Source organism: Eschrichtius robustus, chromosome 1 (assembly GCF_028021215.1).
Source record: "Eschrichtius robustus isolate mEscRob2 chromosome 1, mEscRob2.pri, whole genome shotgun sequence".
NCBI lineage: Eukaryota > Metazoa > Chordata > Mammalia > Artiodactyla > Eschrichtiidae > Eschrichtius > Eschrichtius robustus.
This window is the reverse complement of record NC_090824.1, coordinates 83,352,278-83,370,353: the sequence shown is the minus strand read 5'-3', so window position 1 is coordinate 83,370,353 and position 18,076 is coordinate 83,352,278. Positions and strand designations below refer to the sequence as shown.

Genomic DNA, 18,076 nt, shown 5'->3' with positions numbered 1-18,076 from the left:
CCCAGCAGTAAGAAGATATAGAGTGGGTGTCTTGTGAGAAGGGTTGACCTGGGAGGAAAAGATTAAAGCCAGCTTGGATCTCCCATTCCAGAAGATTATAGAGGGGGCATTCCTAGGGCCCTCCAAGAAACCAAAGGAGAATGATGGCCAATCAGCATTAGGTAGAGATTAGCCTGTTGAAAAGAAACATATAAGAAACCATGTCCATCAGAATAGAAGTACAGGAAAGAGGGAAGGGAAATGAGTCTTGTCTCGGTCATTTGGGGCTGCTATAACATAATACTATAGATGGGTGGATTAAACAACAAAAATTTATTCCTCAGAGTTCTGAAGTGTGGGGAATCCAACTTCAAGGTGCAAGTATGGTTGGGTTCTGGTGAGGCCCCTTTTCCTGATTTACAGACAGCCACCTTCTCACCATATGCTGGCATGGAGCAGGCCTCTTCTTATAAGGGCACTAATCCCATCGTGAAGACTCCACCCTCATGACCTCATTTAAACCTAATTACCTCTCAAAGGCTCCACCTCCAGATACCATTACATTGGGGGTTTGGGTTTCAGCACATGAATTCTGGTGAAGCACAAACATGCAGTCCATAGCAAGTCATAAATCTAATTAGAGCTGGGCGGGGGGGGGGAAATGGGAAAGTTTTGAATTGAATGTGAGATTGAAGTTGCAAAACACACAGGACTGAGTTTTCAAAAACTAGAAAGACTGTTCTGATAACTGAAAAGACTGTTAAGTCATAGAATTGGAAGTAGTACCTCAGCAAAAAATAGAGAGGTCAGCATAGTACAGAGTTATCAGAGAAATAAATCTAATTCATGTTTATCCCTAACAAGTTGAAGCTCCTCAATAAACTCATTACAGATTTAAAATTTTATCATATTAAAACAAATTTTAGAATAAAAATAAATCCCTGAAAATCATACTACATTAATACATTGATACTATTTTATAAATATCTTTTTAGTGTTTACACATATAGTTACATATTTTACATAGCTATATCCACAGTGTAATTTAAATTTTGAATCTTTTTATTTCCTGTATCATATGGTAGCATATTTTAATCATCCATTGTAAAAGACATTACATTCCATCAAACTGTTATTTTATAATTTGTAACTATTGTGTTTTTTTTCATATTTGCTTCTACGTTTTGCTACTATAGAAAATATAGCAGTTACTCGTAGCTCATGCAGCTTTTAAGATTTTATTTAGTTATTTCTTAGGATCACTGGTCATAAACCTGTCTCAAGGCTTTTGATATAATAAAATGATCAAATTTGTTTCCAAAAGTTTTACATTGCAGCCAGCAATAAATACAGATACCGGCTTCTCCACAATCTCACTAACATTACATAATATCACTTTTTAAAGTTTTACTTACTTTAATAGATGTAAAATGGGCCTTTATTGTTGTTTTAATCTGCATGTTTTGGATTCCTCCTGAAGGTGAACATTTTCTTTATTTCCTGGTTTTATTTTCTCCTGAATAATTATCTCAGTAACTTTTGTCCATTTATCTATATGGGATCTTGATGACATTCTATGTATTTAAATGAGCTTTTTATAGGTTGAAAATATCAACTCTGTTCCACTTTAAAGCTGGTTAAACTTCTCTAGTACTAGCCCTCCCTTACAGCATGCATATGCATGAGCATGGCCACAAGCATCCCTACTCTAAGGAGGGTCCCCTTATATTTAATTGTTTTTTCCTTCTAAATTATTCAAGACTTCATGCCATTTGGGAGGAAAGGTTCATCATTAAGTATATGACTCCGACTCAAGTAATTACATTCTGCTAATTGGGGCTATTCTTGTGGCATTCCTGAGGGATGGGATTCTCTGAAACTGAGAGACTTATTTTGAACAGTCAGGGACAATGTGCTCCACGTAGGGGCAAAGAAATTCTTCTCTAACGTTTCTTGTTCCTTGACAATTATTGGAAAAGATCCATTTACATTTATGCTACACATCCTCATCCCCCACTCCCACCCTAGGGCAGAAAGTTTGGGGCTATTACATAGTCCAACAGAGAGGAAGACCCCACACAGCCTCAGAAGGAGGCCTGCATGGGAGATAATAGGACAGAGACGAGAGGGTGTCCTAGAGCAAATAACAGAAGAGACAATGCCCACTCAGATGTCTCTTGTCCAGATACACCTAGAGCCCAGGTTCTCATTCTCTAAGGGCAAGGTCTTCTAGCAATATGAGTAAGGAGAGGGTGGTGTGCATTTCTGTGAAACTTTAGAATGAGAGTTTCTGTTCATATTATTGCAGTATAAGGGTCCCTCAGAGCCCTTCTTGTAAAATCAAGGAAGTTGTTCTGGGATCTGTAGCTACACTCCTTGAGCCTGGCTCCCATGCAGAAACAACACTGCTTCAATAAGAAGTCAATGAATATTTCCCATAAGCCTTCTTCTTTGCCAAGAATGTTAAGCCTGAAGGCAAAAAAGGAAAATTACAGGACCAAGTGGGGTGGTGAGCAGTAAATACATAATAAGGCTGTGTGGTTTGTAGGTGAAGACAAATTGTTTTGAAGACTATAAAGACTTTCTGGGTGCACATACAACATTCATGAACACCTGCAACGACAGCCTCCACTGTTTTAGTCATGAACGACTTATTCCCTCCCCTCTTTCTAGTTTTCTTAAATTTACAAAGGATCAGCTTACATTATACCTTTCTGCCAAACATCTCCCTACATTATATTAATAAAAGGCTTGGCCTAATATAAAAGTAATGAAACCAAGGAAAGGGCCAGAACCTTAACAAAGATTTGAGCATCTCCAACTCCTAACAAGTATTAAATTGTTTATATTTCTACGAGCAAGGAGTCATAGAATTACATGATTCACGTAGGTCATCTGCTAAAGGAATCACTGTTCCATTGGCACATTGTCAAGTATTAAAGAGAGAAAGATTATTATTACCTTTATACCACTCTTGGTAAATAAAAACAAAGTTCAGTTCTTAGACAAGAAAGACCACTGCCCAGATGGGTGACTACATAACTAAGGTTAAGGTTCCTGAATTCAAAAATATCTCTCTTGGCCACTCTTTCTGAAATTAGAGCTAGACTTTTAGGCAATTATCCCATTAAACCTCAAATAGCCCCCATACAGGACAATATAGAAAGACACTGTCAAACATTAACATTAGGGTATGAATTTCTTTATAATACTCCTTCTCAGAGAGCTATTTAGAGAAAATGGTTTTGAAAGGAGAAATAAGGAAGAAGTTGGTCCAGATAATAGAAGACTTTAAGTTCAGGGCAATAGAAAGGAATTTTTTTTCCCTAGGCCACAAATACAGGATGAGAATTCATCAAGAAATCTTCACCTATTAAGCTATTTATGAAAACAACAAGGTCTGAATTAACTCAATCATGAAAAAATGTGCACTAAAACTGTTGCCCCATAGAACTACTTTTGTCTGAATTTACTTTTAGAAGGGTGAAATCAGAGGAGCGCTGTTCAGATTTTATGTTATGACAGACTAATTTCTTCACTTCAGTCCTGGGGCAGACATGGCTAGATGCCTACCCAATGTCTTTCCTCACTTCTGCTTTGTCTAATAGGACCCTGGCTTTTTGGAGACGTAACAAACTGTCTAGCTAAAATCATTTGCTTTCCCATACTCCATGGCAATCTAATCATGTGGCACAGTCCTGCTCTATGAAACGTAAGCAGACATCTGCTGGGATTGATGGGAAATCTGTTGCTTCTTGATGCAGTCACCATCCATGCCTGACTCCCTCTTCACTTTATCTTTCCTTTTTGTCTGATAAAATATTAGCATAAGACATGGCAGCAAGCATCTTTCTTGCAATCATAAGATGCCAAGCTTGAGAGCAAGAGCCTGCAAACTATGTTTGGCAGAACAAAAAGATGGAAAGAATTGAGGTTCCTAGTAGAATTACTGAGCTGCCACACCTACCCTGTACTACCTACTCCCAAACTTCTTGCTGCAGAAGACAAAACCTGGTCTCTTAGGGCCACTGTGGTAGTTTTCTGTTATTTGTAGCCAAATACATCTCTAACAGACCCCTTTGACCTTGTTCTGACCATAGACAAATATCAGATCAGAACAGATATTAGTACACCCTTTATTAAAACTTGCTTCAAGTCTTATCCTCTGGATTTCTGAGCATACAAACAGAGAGAAATAAACTCCACTGTGATAAACACATCACCTGTTCAGAGCTGTGTCCTCTCTCTAACATGTCACAAACAATTGATTTCTTTCCCCCATTCAACAGATATGTATTGAACGCCTCTTATGGTCTAGTCACTAGCAATACAATAGTGAGCAAAATATATAAAATCTGTCTGTTATTAGAGCATATATCTAGTTTCCATAAAAAATATCTTGTTTTCTAAGAAACATGCTCATTGATTGGAATAGCATTAACTGAATATTTCACTTTTTAACTGGTTAGCCTGGTAACATATAGAACTCAAAACATCCCTTCTATATAGGTTCAAGAATATAGTGTTTAAAGTGGAAAGTATTACTAATGTTATATTGAAATTTAAAAGCAGGGTATCCATGAATGAGTGCTGCAATTTCCAAATTAAAAAAAAAAAATCTTGTCTGAACAATGGACTTTTAGACACTTATGGTTTTACTTTTCTCCTTCATTGTTCTTAATTCTTATATTAGTCTGAATAATGTAGTAGGGGTGGGTGGAAAACAACCTTTGCTGATGCTCAGTAAAGCATGTTTGTGTGTTAGATACCGTGGGGAGTGTTTGGAGAAGCAATAGGCTTGCAAAAGATTTAACCAGCCAGGCTCCCCAACTTCATGACAGCTTAAATTATCTACTCCAAACTGCCAGCCACACTCTTCTTGAGACCAGTTATTAGACTTTACTTAGGCGGGGTTTCAGGAGCATCTGATGCTTAGGAACCAGCATTTTTTGTGCATTTACATAGGGACTAGTTTTTACTTTGACTTTTCCCCAATGGACAAAGCATTCTTGGACTGGTCCTGAGTGTTCCCCTGACTCCATAATGCATGAGTCCCTTATGGAGACAGCTGATTTGGGAAGAGGCATAACATATAATAACCCAGTGTAAATTATAAGGAACTGGAGTGGAATCCAGGCATACAGTAAGTCATTCATGAGTACAACTCAGAATGCTTAAGGCTGGATGCATTTTATTTCCACCAGCTCGGCTCCCTGCTATGATTTAGATCTAATAGGATACACATGCTGTTTGTTTGTATTTCTATTGGCAATATGCTTATAATGAATTGTACGGCTTCCATGAGCATACTAAGGATTGAGTGAATTAATTTTCCTGTTTGGTGATACCAGCTTGTCCTATTCCAATGCAAAGTGTCAATGATGTCAGAATTGTGCTTGAGCATGAAGTATGAATATGTGTACTTACGTTTGAATATAGGTCTATGGGCTCTTTTTTACTAGACTATTAGACATGTGTGTGTACATACACACACATCCTTACATACAAATATATAGCTTGTTCTTAGAGTGGTCCATTCAAATCCTACACATTAATGTAGTCTATATATTCCTTTACTTTCCCAGAATAGTACATATTGATTTCAAAGGAAATGAATTTAGAGGTAAGCTACATGTTCATTCTCTAAAACTTCTTGTCTGAAAGTCTAGAGGTAAAAATCCTACCCTGCGTGATTTGGTCAGGGAGCCACACCTGAATAACCATGCCTGACCTGCAATCTTGAGGTAGCATGAGTTCATAAATATTCTTTAGACCATAGTGCTCTAGTTTTGACAAAAATTATTTTAAAATTTCTATTTTTGATCTTTTTTCAATGATGTGATTAAAACACAACATTATGTTTAAAGGATTTTGCCATAAGTCTAAAGACAGGAGAGATATTAAAGTTGTGTGTGCCACCTTTCCCCAGATTTCACACTCATATACCTGGAGATCCACTCTGACTGGTGAGACTATCTTTAAAAATTACAGACATATGAGGATTGGGGGAGAATTTAAGAATAATTTTCAAAATCAATATACAAAATAAAACAGTTAAAGAAAATAAACATATTTCTCTAGGCAATTCAGCTTTAATAGATTAACTGATGAATGGTCTTTTTTTTTGGCTTAAAAAAGAAAAATAGTAAATTTTGCTTTATGACATTCAAGTGTTTTGTCAAAATATACCTGGCTGTACTTATTATCTTCCCTTCCAACACTACCAAACACACACACACTCTGTCAGAATAAACCTGAGGAAGACAGGTGCATGCATGAGTGGCGTTCTGGTACACATTGTAATCATTTTAATATAGGTTATCCAGTCACAAATGATGCACAAAAATGGGAAAGAGATGAAACTCCTTCCCGTCCTCTCTAAGAGATAAATAGAATCACAACAAGAGCAATTAATAATTCTCAACTCAGAAGAAGAGGTCAAAGGGTGGGATGCTCTCCGGAGCAGGAAAATATCAAATCTTAACTGAGGACCAGGTAATGCCACCATGTTGGAGAGCATATTCGTTCTCTAGGGAATATACATTATCATTGCTGTTGTTGAGTCTATTTGTATTATTGCAACTATTCCTGTCACTGATTGACATGAGGTTGTTTGGCATACTTCCTTATATGTGAATCTATGTTCAGACTAAATAAGTATCTGGGACTATGTATGGGGCTTGATATAGTTTGAGCAAACCAAACTTCTAAATATATGTTCTTGGTTCTGATAACAGATTAATCTGGTGAGCTCTCAGAGTCAGTTCCTAGGTTCCCTTTGTTCCTCTTTACTTAATGTCAATATGTCTGAACAGCAGGTCTTATACAACTCACCATAACACTCAAAGTTGACATATGCAAATAAATATTACTTTTCAAGTCAAATTCAATAGAGAGACAATGATAAGAATATGAAAAATATTGCTGGTAAATAAAAAAAATAGTAGCAACAATAGCAGTTTTTTACATTTGCAAATCATTTACAGATTAACAATTTCATGATTAAGTTCTTAAGTCAGAAAATATCTCCAGTCATTATAAAAGTTTGTTTATTATTAATTTACAATAGAAATGTCTTTGAAAGTTAGTCAGAAGGTAGTCAGAACCAAGCCTTTACTGTGGATTTAAAAATCTACCACCAAGTCCACTATGCATGGACTTTAAACTTTTATAGAGTTACTCCCCTCAGTTTTTCTAATATACCTGTTAAAATTTCATCCCATGAAAATCCTCTAAAATGTGGCTGTATTATTCTGCTGGGAGTGTGGCAACTCAAGCAGCAGTTCTGACATTAAAACTGCTGTTGGTGTTTTATCTTCTTTGCATCACTTACCCCAAACAGGCCTGATAGCTACTTGCCTGGAGCTACGTCAGGGCAGAGAAGCCTTCTGAGCTGGCTCACTGAGGATGCTGCAAGCCCAATTCCGACCTTTCTTCTCCAGCAGTAAGTGGGCTTCCTCTGTGCCATTTCCACACTTGTAAATATTTCAGATAGTAGGATCCCACAGGAGCAGAAAAAAATCTGACTCTTGCTTCTTTTTTCTTCTCACATCCTTTCCTCCTCAGAGTGGGGGTGGGAAGCTGGGGGACGGGCTGGTTAGGCTTTGATTCTGAGAAAGGCCAGTGAGGCTTTAAAAACTTGGTACTTTTCAATAAACAATCAGATATTCCTTTCAGAAAGTTTCCTCTTAACATTGTTCATGACAATGCCAATGTTAATGATAAAAATAAAAACTATTTATTGGTTGGTGCCATAGGTCAGGGATTTCTAGATTTTCAAATTTTATGAACCTAAAAATTAATCAGCAATAGAAAAAACTGGGAAAGTGATATAAAGCTGCCAACTTTTCATTTCCTATGAAAGGTAATTTGAATAAATAAGTACTATCTTTTATCACTGTTGTATAAAGAAAAGACAGTTTGATACCAAAATTGTAGGAAGAACCCCTGAAGAAGATGTAGTTTCTTATTAAATTGAATAAATTTGGCTAAACAAAATTCTCACTACTTTTTATTTTTGTTTTTGTTTTTGCCAGCCTAATAATATCATCACCCACTAACCCCAACTGATACGTATCCAAGATATAAGCATGTGCACAATGAGGAAAGAGATGATATGCTGTCTCTTTAATTAGTGCTAAGTTTTCCATTATTCTTTGTATATTCAACATTGTATCAGTGCTTTAGGGCCTAGAAAGAATTTGACTAGATGGTTGCTTCTCAGAAACAGAGACCATTAGAATTTCAGTGATCTTCCAAATCTACCTGTTTTAAGGCCTTCATTTTGTAGGTAAAAAAATCAAGGACCAGCAGGGCCCAATTTCTAAATACCACACAATTTCCCTCAATGTAAGGTGTTAGCCTCTATCTGTCTATAGCAATATGGTCACCTTTCAAACTTATAGTCAACATTTTTCTAATAAGCATCAGATATGTCTGCATGTTATTTCAGTTACGCTTATAGATTAGTTAACCATTTTGGTAGAAGTTAGCAATCCCGTTACACAGATAAGGAAAATAAAATCAATATGTAATTAACCCAGGTTCATACTGCTAGGAAGTGGTAGGGTCGCCATTTGGTGAGACCTTCTCCAAGTTAAATGTTTGTTATTCCTTACCATATAATTAGAAGGTATTTATTGAGTGGCTCTATGGGCCCAGCACTCTGATTAGTACTATAGCATTTGCCAGCTAGGTTGAGAATCTTAGGGCTGTCATGAGAAGAAAAAGGGGTACCTTGAGCTTCAGTTGCTCTCTTCTATTTATTAGAAGAGAGAGTGAAAAAATCTATTTTAGTAAGAGTAATCCAGTGTGGTACATGTCTAGGAATATAGGGCAAGTCAGACAGATGCCCCTCCAGACCCCAGTACATTCAAGAGGTTCAATACCTCTTGATTCCAGGCCATAATGATGGCTCCCTCCCCCCAAATTTTTATCATTTCCTGGTTAATTCTTCTGGTACTACCTGATGATATCTCTGTACTGTTAAATGAAATAATGATTTACTTTATGTCACTATATACATTTTTATATGCTTAAATGAAGTGCCCTACTCTCCTCATCCTATTGCTAGCCTGGTGCTTAAATCTCATTTCCCCTTGAGGACAAAGAACAAGACTCACATTTTAGGCATTCTGGCGTGCAGCTAGCGAGTCGGGCGCTGAGCGGGCGTGGAGCTCGGTCCCCCCCCCACACACCCCTCTCAGGCGCGAGCCCCACCCCTCCGCCGGCCAGGCCCACCCTGACCGAACTACCCCCTGCGGCGCGAGCCCGGGGCGGCTTCGGGCGCCCCCCAGCAGAACCCCCGCCATGGGCAGCCAGACCTCCAAGTCTCCCCGGGCGACGTGACCGCGGAGGAGGCAGCAGGCGCTTCCCCCGCTAAGGTCAACGGACAGGAGAACGGCCACGTGAAAAGCAAAGCAGACTTATCCCCCAAAGGTGAAGGGAGTCGTCCCCCGTGAACGGAAAAGAGGAGGCAGCCGGGGCCACTGGCGATGCCATCGAGCCGGCACCCCCTAGCCAGGGCGCTGAGGGCAAGCGGGAGGTTCCCCCCAAGGAGACCCCCAAGAAGAAGAAGAAATTCTCTTTCAAGAAGGCTTCCAAATTGAGTGGCCTGTCCTTCAAGAGAAATCGGAAGGGGGCGTGGGGGGACCCGTCTGCTTCCTCACCCACAGGAAGGGCAGGAGCAGGGGCGGTCGGTGCCTGCAGCAAGGAAGGCACTGCCCAGGAAGGGAAGGCATGCGCCACCCCTGAGAGCCAGGAGCCCCAGGCCACAGGGGCAGAGGCTGGTGCTGCCTCCAAGGGAGGAGACACAGAAGAGGCAGGGCCCCAGGCGCAGAGCCATCCACCGCTCTGGGCAGAGAGGGGCCCTACACCAGCGGGCGGGCAGAATGAGTAGCTGGGTGGGGGCAGGTGGGTGATCTTAAGCTGCAAAAACTGTGCTGTCCTTGTGAGGTCACTGCCTGGACCTGGTGCCCTGGCTGCCTTCCTGCGCCCAGAAAGGAAGGGGCTGTTGTCCCCTAGCCACGTTCCTTCTCGTCCTCTTCCTCCTGTGGATTCTCCACTCATCCATCTGGTCTTCCTCTTAAGGCCAGTTGAAGATGGTCCCTTGCAGTTTCCCAAGTTAGGTTAGTGATGGGAAATGCTCCTGCCCCTGTCCCTACCTCCTTCCCTGTCCCCACCTGTGCAGAAGGCAATTGCTGGTTTTCTTCCCCAATTCTTTTCCAAGTAGGTTTTGTTTACTCCCCAAATCCCTGAGCCAGATCTGGGGGTGCCTACACTCCCAAACCCTGAGTGTCCAGCCTTCCCCTGTTGAGTTTTTAGTCTCTTGTGCTGTGCCTAGTGGCCCCTGGGCTGGGGAGGACACTGCCCCCTTTTAGGTGTTTATAAATGTCTTACTCAAGTTCAAACCTCTGGCTTGTGAATCAACTGTGTCTCTTTTTTGACTTGGTAAGGAAGTATTAAGCTTTGGGGTGGGGGAGAGGTATGTAATGTGAAACAACTTCTTGTTGTCTTTTTTTTTTTCCCCTCCCATTGTTGTAAATAACTTTTAATGGCCAAACCCCAGATTTGTAATTTTTTTTTTTCCCAGCTGCTAAAACCATTCTCTTCCACCTGGTTTTACTGTAATACTTGGAAAAGGAATAAATGTCGTCCCTTTAAAAAAAAAATCATATTTTGTTTGTTTGCTTTTTTGAATCATATTTTGAATGGCACAGTCCTTTAATGTAGAGACCCAGAAATTATTTATTAATTGCTTCTGTTTTGGTTGAAAGTACTAGGAGTAGGCAAATTGTGTAATAGATAATGTTTGTCTCTGGCTGTATTATCTCTTCTTTCCATACTTCTTCTCCTCTTTTATGTTACTCTCTTCTACACCTACACCCCCCAGCCCAAAAGAAATTAGCCCCTTAATACCTCCTACTAGATAAAATTATGTAGCCCTTTCCAGAAAATTTGTCTTCCCTCTGATTAAAACTCACATTCCTTCTGTGCCCAGATCTCAGCTACATGTCACCTGTCACAGAAGTTGAGCTGATAAGCCAATTAGCACTAAAGTATGATGACTACAAGAAGTAGTTCATTAATCTGTTAATAGAAGCATTAGATTATAACTGGGGCTATTTGGAGACACAAAATTTGAACCTATTCACTCAACTTTTAATTAATATTTGAGTACACATTACGGTTCTCAGATTTTTCACCATTAAGTAAAGCTTTTTAATTCATTAGACTCCACAGTCCTTATGTTTTGATATATTTTGTTTAGCAAACAAATTTATTTTAAGCAATATTTGGTTTCCTGTTTTATTACACATACATATCTGTTAATCAAAGTTTCCGGTCATCATGAAGTAACCAGGATATAATCTTACTGAACTGGTAGAATCCTAGCCAACAGCCGAGAAACTCATCTCTTTAAACAGTCTGTGCAGTCTTATCATTGTAGATGGATCATTTTCTTTGACATTTTAGAATACTGACTGTAAAACACATAGATTCTCCAATATTATCATCACATCCCTGGTGGTCCAGCAAACCCAGGTTTAAAATCACTGTTGGAACACTCACTGTACACTGAGCTTGGTGCTAAGTGCTCAAAATATGAAACTAAATAAGCCAAGGGCCCTGCCTTGATATTCTCAGGGTCTACTTCCCATTGTGGATAACCTTGGCTTTCACGTGTACAACACCTGCCTGGATTTCTAACTTCCCCCATTTTTACTCTGTTTATTTCTTAACCACCTAGGGCTCTCTTCAGGACAGAGCACTTAACACTTTTATCTTTTGTTATCTTAAGCACTATGCATAATTCAGGTACTTTTTGCATAGGAGGCAGTCTAGTAGCTGCTTCCGGGGAGAAACTAAACCAGAAGGCAGCAGAATGTGAGGTTAAGATCACTCACCTGAAGTGGACACTTCTCTGGATTTGAATCCCAGCTCTTCCACTTCTGAGCTAACAGAATTAGGGCAAGTTTCTAACCTTCTTCTTTATGCCTCCCTTTTCTCATCTGAAAGACAGAAATAATAAGAGTACTTACCTCTTATTTTTTATGAGGATTAAATGATACAGTGTATGTAAAACATTTATCACAATATTAGCACATAGGAAGTGCTTAATGGATTCCATCTATTATCATTATTAATACTACTATTACTAAAGGGGAAAAGAAGAGAAATAGAAATATTAGGATACTGAGGCTTTAAAAAAGGGATGCATTCTTAATGGATCTTTAGCCAGAGAAGTATCAGGTTTGAGGAGATCATTGTTTTGAGAGTTAAACAAAGGACAGGTGAAGGAAGATGGGAAAGAACAGGAGAGACAAAGAGGAAGGAAAGTGAAGTAACAGGGCAGAAAAGCTTAAATCATAGACCATGGAACTTGGTGTCTCTCTTTTCCAGGTAATTTTGGGTGCCTATGTCCATAATTTTAACGATCATAATATACTTAAAATGGAATAAAAATAGACATTGTTTGTTTTAGAGAAAAAGTGTTCAGAAATTATAGATTATGTAGAGAGATTTTCCTCGTACATAGTTCAAATGAAAATAAGACTAATAATGAATCTAAATCAGGCCAAGACTTCCAATTTTTGACTCTTGAAGTTATGTCAATAAACTCCAGCATTGGATTAGTGAGAAATCAAAATTCACTCTGTAATCTTGGAATTTGAAAGCTGTATTAGTCGCCTGTTTCTGCTGTAACAAATTACCACAAACCTAATGACTTCAAACAACATGAATTTATTGTCCTACAGTTTTGGAGGTCAGAAGTCTAAAATGGGTCTCACTGTGTTAAAATCAAGGTATGGGCAGGGCCCAGAGGAAAGTCCATTTTCTTGCCTTTTCCAGCTTCTAGAGACTGTATGCATTACTTGGATCATGGTCTCCTTCCATCTTCAAAGATAATAATGGCGGTCAAGTCTTTCTCACAGTGCATTCCTCTGACACTGACTCTTCTACCTCTCTCTTCATTATTTCTGTATTTTCTTGTGATTACATAGGACCCACCTGATTAATCCAGGATAACCTCTCCCTAGATCCAGGTCATCTGATATGCAACCATAATCCCATCTGCAACCTTAATTCCCTTTTGCCATGTAACTTAATATATTCAGGGGATCCAGGGATTTGGATATGGTAATTTTTGAAGTGTCCTATTCTGCCTACCACAAGAGTGTACTGACTGCATTCTGCTTTAGCTTTTCATGCTTACAGAAATTAAATAGAATAGATCCAAATTTTAATATATATGGGTAATTAATACCATTAATGGAGGTCACTTCTGAAGTCCAGTTAGAAAGAAGTTCTCCTCACTTACTAACAATTTGGGAAAACTGATTAACCTTTCTGCGCAACAACCCTCTCATTTTAAATGAGAACCATAATATCTACCTCATATTGTTGTTGTGAGAATTAAATGAGTTAATTAATGTAAAGAATTTAGGCTGACATAAAATGAGCAGTCCATAAATTTAGTTGTTGTTATTATTATTAGCCAGCTTTATGATCTATTGAATCTCTTAAATGTATGTGTGGTTTTATACATTCATCAGTCATTATCAATTCATCCATGAGTCTAGTCTGTCCATTGATCCACCAGCATTTATTAAACATCTATTGTGAAATGAGCAGCATACTACACATAATAGAAATAACAAAAATACCTTACAATTACATAGCACTTTACATTTTCACCTTTTTATCTTATCTGACCCTCCTTAGAAGTTCCTGCCCTTAGAAGTTATAGTCTCCTTGAGAAAACAACAGATTACATACAAATTTAGCCAAACACCCTAGACATAGTATTGAAGTTTTGCAACATTGGGAATGGGCACTCACTCAGGCCTGAGATTCATTAAGAGTAAGTCTATGGATTAGTGAGCACCACAGGGGGGAATGACAATGTCCACCGTCTCAGTCTAGATTGGGCTCTTCTCTCACACAGGGCTGTGCAGTCTAGACTCATCAGTTTAATGAGGTCCTAACAGTTCAAAAGAAAGAGAACAACAAAAAAGTAGGCAAAGAAGAAAACAATCTACGGTGTGGTGGCTGTAATACCTCCATGAGTTCCTCCACTAAACAGTTAAATCTACACTACAAATTTCCAGGTTTATTCTTCTTCCAAATAAGGAGGGGTGGAAAACCCAAGACAAAATTATTTGCACAAAATTTCTCAGGTTGTGACCTGAGAAAATTTTATAGGGCAAGCACTGTGTCTCTTTCCCCAGAGTTGGTATTTTGATGTATCCACTTGCTGTTTCGTATGTTCATCGTTGATTCTGACAGTCACTTCGTACTATAGAGTATAGGGTAGGGGGAGTTTGAGTAGCATTCTCCAAGATAAAGAAAAGACCAATAAAAAAATAGGTGGAATGGGAAACCCCCAAAAGAAACAGTAAATGAGGGCACAAGGTTAGAATTTCAGTTTGAGTGTTCCATTCCTTCCACTAACCTCTTGAGTCTGGCTGCCCAGTGGGAGCTTTGCTCCCAGGTGGATTTCTGGGAAGAGAAGGCCACCATTTGCTCGCTTTACCCTGGGGCCACCCAGCTGCCAAGTGTCAGCTGAACAGAGGTGCATCAGAGGCCTGCAGTCAAAAGGCAGCAGGATGGCCAATTGCCATGAATTTCTGAAGCAAGTCTGGCATCTTGGCATCTTGCTGCTCTCCCCCTCCCCCAGGTTAATTGCTGAGAACCTCCGACTTGAAAGCTGCTTATCCTACCAACTTCAGCTGCTGCCCTCCTTTCCCTATGCCACTTCAATTCCTACCTCCTAACACTCTGGAAGTGAAATGAAGTCTCTCATACACCTGGCTCTACTCGTGAGACCACCTAAGCTCTAATGTAAATACTTCTTTCCCCCTTTACACACCCCCATGGGTAAACGCAGAATTGCCACATCCCCCTTGGACCTGATTGCTAGGCAACACTCAGCCATGTGAATTTGTCACTTCTGTTTGGCGCAAATTTCAATTTCACCTCCAACTGTAACACTGCTCGATATATTTTAGATGCCACTGTGGTTGGACGGCATCCCAGGAAAGATGTGAAGTGCTACTGCCAGGAATGAATGATTGGCATTGGGTAAAGCAATTCTCTGAACTCAGCCTTGGCATACCATTAATTGTTAAGTCTGTTCAGCTACCACCAACCTCTTGTCAGAATCATGTCTATTGTAAGTCTTTGCAGCAAGAGTCCAAATGGTAGAGCTCTCTCCCTCTGTAAGATCTGAAGAATTATGTCAATAATGAAAGCAGTGGATTTCTCAGCTCACAACATATTACTTCTTCCTACTTTCATCTATTGGCTGCACTTTCATGTGCAAAGAAAAATAGTTCCACATTTGAATATTACTGAGCTAAGAGCTGCCAATTCAGGTTCTGGCCCTGAATAAAAGATTTACCTTCCCTTCATTTCTTCATCACAATCTGCTTTCATTCATGGTAACAATTAAATGCTGCTACAAGGAAACATGTTATTAACGGAAAAAGATAAAGTTAATACTAAACATACTCTGGTGACAATAAATATATAATATTTGACATGTAAAATTTACATACTGACATTGTCAGAAAACATGCAACACAAAAACAATTATAATTTTTGAATAAACACGTACCATCACTGGCAAGATATAATGCTATAATTCCCAAAGCCTCCATCTAATGTGGTCTACCCAATGTTTATATACATATATAATATTATTTGTCCTTAATACATTTGTCCTTAATTGTCACATTCAATTGCCTAGCCACCTACATCGAATATCCTTAAATACTACACAATTGCTCTATTGACTCTAAGATGCGACAGTGTGGAATGCTTTCATTTCGGTGCACTGTGCTAATTAATGGTAAAAATAGTAAATCTGTTTTGATTCCCCTTCCGTCCCTCCGGCCACCAACTTTTTAGTCAATTGATTATTTTTTTTCCTCAAATCTAAACATCCTCAGAAAGCTTGGAGATATTTCCCCGGAATGAGTCTAATTAAATAGAAGAAGTCAGTCAGCTATGAGTAAGAATAGTGTTTCAGACTTTACATGCATTCCCTGATTCACTGGAAACAAAAGGAGTTTCTGTAGCAGTGTGAATGAACCATGAAGTGTGCATGTTCTTTTAAGAAAGGCCAAGGGTGCAGTTCTATTTTCTTAGCTCTGCTTTCATATTTATGTGTCTCATTTCCAGCTCATTGCTGATGCCTCAGTTGCGCTATCCATCACCACTTTTATCCTCCTTGTTCCTCAAAAAGAACATAAAATCCTTTTTTATGTGGTGGTAATATTATTGCAAATAAAAGCAAATACCAAAATCTTTATTAGTCTGCCAAAATAATAAACTATTTAATAAAAGCATGCTGTAAAAATAAGGTCATTTGCATCACTCAAGTTACTTGTAGGAAATACAGAGAATTATTGGTCAAAAAAGCACAAACTGACAGCAATTTTTGCTGTCGTTCATCTGATGCACCATGCAACAGGGTTAAAATTTTGTTTATATTTTGCATATTTTCTGGGTTCAAATGCCTTTAATATTACTTAAAACTGGTTGCTCATTGGAAAATGAAAAAAAAAAGATCCAATTCTCACAAAATACTGATTTCCTCTTTGTAAAAAAGATTTTTGGTAAGGGAGAAGGACTAAGTAGACTGGTCTCTTTTTGACACCTTTTTCACAAATGTGGAAGTTGACCTACTGATACCCTTGATATTGTAAGATTTATTGCCTAAATATTTACCATTTTAATATCCAATATTAATTTCATTTGCTTTGGATTTGTGTCCATGCTTCAGCTGTATAATTTTTACCTCTTTGTATTCACCTTTTGTCATTTCTGCATGCACACCAATATAAGATATTTCATTTGGGAAGTTTAGTTTAACAGTGAAAGTTAACAATAAGTGTACTATTTCTAAATAAATGTCTAATGTTTGCTCTTTTAGCCCATTGTAATATAAACCCACCAATTCTTTCTCCCTTGCAATTTCCAACCTCAGCTGGCAGATTTGCAAATATATTATTGATATGTTTGTAACATAGCAAACTCAGTAGTGTGGTGAGAATTAAAATATAATTTGTATAGTCTTTCCGTTGCCAAGAATAACTTGTACACCAATTCTTCTACATAAAAAGCAAACATGACAGTTAAACAAATATTATAAATCTTTTCAAAACTACATATTAATTATTTACATTACTTATTCCATGATGACATTTAAGACCAAGAAAAGCTCTTCAAACTACAGTTATTACTATTTTCTCTTTATAAAGCCTTTTGTCTGTGGTTGTTTTCTTTGGGCCACAAATTAACCATTGCCAGTTTTATTGACATCAGGTTAACATAAGAAAATGAGGTGCAATTTCTATACAATGTAATGTTTCTGAAGGATAATTCAAGCATGAAAATTTGGAATTTGAAATAACACTTTTAGGGGCAAATAAAGGCAAGTAAATTCATATACTATGTGTTACAGCCTGAACTATGTCTCCCCCTAAATTCATATGTTGAAGCCCTACCTCCCCCATCCCCCCACCCCCATACCTAGGAATGTGACTGTATGGGAAATAGGGCCTTTAAAGAAGTCATAAAGATTAAATGAGGTCACATGGTGGATCCTAATCCAATCTGACTAGTGTCCTAAGAAGAAAAAATGTGGACGCATGAAAAGACACTAAGAGTGTGAACCCACAGAGGCACAATCATAAGAAGAGGCTGCAAAAAGGCAGCTATCTGCAAACCAAAGAGAGACATCAGAAGAAACCAACCCTGCGGACACCTTGATCTTGGACTTCCAGCCTCCATAATAGTGAGAAAATAAATTTCTGTTGTTTAAGCCACCCAGTCTGTGGTATTTTCTTAAGGCAGCCCTAGACATCCTATATAAACAGAAAATTTTAATAAAAATCTATCTGCAACACCAAATCAAATATAATATTTATTTTGTCCCATTCTACCACCCAAATGCATTAAAGACACACAATACAACTAATTATTATCAACTCAGTGTTATAAGTTATCAACAAAAATCCAATTTGACGCCCTAAGCTCTGTGTTGTCACACAAATGTCTGAAAATCTTGCTCCATATTTGAAATTCTTTG

The 18,076-nt window shown here is 38.5% G+C and overlaps 1 long non-coding RNA gene and 1 pseudogene across 1 annotated transcript in view; one reads left to right on the top strand and one right to left on the bottom strand.

Moving 5' to 3' along the window:
* LOC137767672 (uncharacterized) overlaps positions 1-18,076 on the bottom strand; it is a 346,176-nt gene that overhangs the window by 301,605 nt on the left and 26,495 nt on the right. Inside the window, exon 3 of the long non-coding RNA XR_011074556.1 lies at positions 11,886-11,990. This is a non-coding gene — a long non-coding RNA (uncharacterized lncRNA). The remainder of the gene's footprint in view (positions 1-11,885; positions 11,991-18,076) is intronic.
* Positions 9,289-9,877, top strand: LOC137765026 (MARCKS-related protein-like; annotated as a pseudogene).